The sequence below is a fragment of the Sinocyclocheilus grahami genome, unplaced genomic scaffold (genome assembly GCF_001515645.1).
Source record: "Sinocyclocheilus grahami isolate Dianchi unplaced genomic scaffold, SAMN03320097.WGS_v1.1 scaffold245.1, whole genome shotgun sequence".
NCBI classification, from domain to species: Eukaryota; Metazoa; Chordata; class Actinopteri; order Cypriniformes; family Cyprinidae; genus Sinocyclocheilus; species Sinocyclocheilus grahami.
The window spans coordinates 1,485,263-1,487,743 of NW_015505424.1; positions in this window are offsets into that span (position 1 = coordinate 1,485,263).

A 2,481-nucleotide genomic window follows, 5' to 3' on the forward strand; every position below is an offset into this window, starting at 1 on the left:
ACACACACACACACACACACACACACACACACACATACACAATAAACAGTGTCCCATGTGAACCCAGCTAACCCAGGGAACATTCTCAGAAGGTTCTCCTAAAGATATGAGCAAACATTCTTCTAGTAATTTTACAGTTTTTTAAATTGCTTAGACACTAAAAGTGACACTTGAGGCCAACTTAGTGAACCATTCACTCATACACCTAATCTTTAGACCAAGTCTGCAAAACTACAAGGACATTACATGCTTTAAACTCAGTTTGCTATTGTAAAACAAACTTTTTGCAAAACTCTAAACACAGTTCTCTACACTACACACATCATTCGAAACTAACAGCTCTTTTGTTTCATTTGGGAAACACTGCCATTGAAATGCCACACTCATTTACTGATGACCTACACACAGTGATCATGTGTGAAAACACTTAGACATAATTTGTTCACTTAGTAATCAAAACAATTTCAAACATTTCTGTTTACATTGTATCTATATTTTACAAAGTGCTTTATAAATAAAGCTGACTTTCTGACTTGGCTTATAGGCATATTCAGTGTGTGTACACACACACACACACACACACACACACACACGCTCACGCACACTCGCGCACGCACACACACCCACGCGCACACTTACACGTACACACACACACTCACACTCGCACACTCACACGCACGTGCACACTCGCGCACTCACGCGCATGCACACACTCACACACGCTCACGCACACTCGCGCACGGACACACACCAACTCGCACACTTACACTCACACTCGCACACGCACACACTCGCACACTCACACTCACACGCACACACACACACACACACATGCGCACTCACACACACTCACACTTACACTCACACTTGCACAAGCACACACTCGCACACTCCCACACACACTCACACTCGCACACACTCACACGCACGTGCACACTCACACACACTCACACACACTCGCGCACACACACCGACGCGCACACTTACACTCACACTCGCACATGCACACACTCGCACACTCACACGCACACACAAACACACAGTCACACTCGCACGTGCACATTCGCGCACTCAAGCACAGACGCACGCACTCGCAAACGCACACACTCACGCGCATGCACACACTCGCAAACACTGACACGCACACTCTCACACGCACACTCACACTAGGGGTCAACCGATATGTGTTGTTCAGGGCCGATGCCGATACCGATTTGCTATGTTTCTGGACCTGGGAACATTTCAGTTGCATTGCTGTCTATGGAGGGTCAGAGAGCTCTCGGATTTTCATTTTTGGGTGAACTATACCTTTAAATTTTATTAAGATTTTAAATGAGGTTTTTTTGTTTTCTTTTGTTTTCATTGCAACTTTAGTTAAAGTGTTTTTGTCATTTTTAATGACAAGTATGTCTATATAGTTTTCATACCTTTTTATTTTAGTTCTAGATTTATTTTTAGTTATTTTAAAACATTAAGTTAAACTTAAAGAGAAATTTTGTTTGGCAGCTAGTTGAAATAAAATGCATAATTTATTTCAGTTAAAATGTGCTTTAAGTAACAAAAATTATTATTATTTTTTTTGTTAACACTTTATTTTACGGTGTCTTTGTTACACACATTACATGTGCTCACTATTACAATAACAATAAATGATGCATAATTACATGCAAGTAAACCTAAGACAAACCCTAATCCTAACCCTAACCATATAGTAAGTATATGTAGTTAATTAATATTACTCAGTACTGAAATGTATAATTACACTGTAACAAGGACACCTTAAAATAAAGTGTAACCTTTTTTGTTTTAGTTGTTCTTCCTCCAGGGTGCGTCAGTGGCTCTGCCATTGAGATGCATTCAGATCTCAGTCTGAATGTGCTATTTGAGACATTTGTACAGTATACAGTAGATTAAATAAACTAAAACTAAATGTTTTAATATATTAAATCAAAAGTTTTACGCCTGACATACAAATGCAGTCTCTATAGGACAGACCGGGGCAAGTTGTCACATTTTTTAGATCAGAGTGAGTTAATAGAACAGCTGTCAGATAGAGAGAGAGAGAGAGAGAGAGAGTGTGCGTGTGTGTGTGTGTGTGTGTGTGTGCGTGTGTGCGAGTGTGTGTGCACGTTTTTGTGAAAAATGAGGACATAATTTTGTATAATGACAAAGGTATGACATAGGTAATATAAGGAGAAGGTGACTCCCACTTTTCACAAATGTAAACCTGTGTGTGTGTGTGTGTGTTTGTTTGAGTGTGTGTGTGTGATGTTATATTACAGCACACAGATTAGTCAGTGTGTTTAACAGCCTCAGGCTGATTCACAGTGAATGAACGGAGCGGTTCAATATGTCTGTGCTGATGCTACATTGATAATATAAGCTTGTATCAGAGATTATACTATAGATCAGGGTTCCTCAATTAGTCTTTGCCGAGGGCCGAATTCTGCCAACAATACCAAGCCAAGGGCCACTGACCTA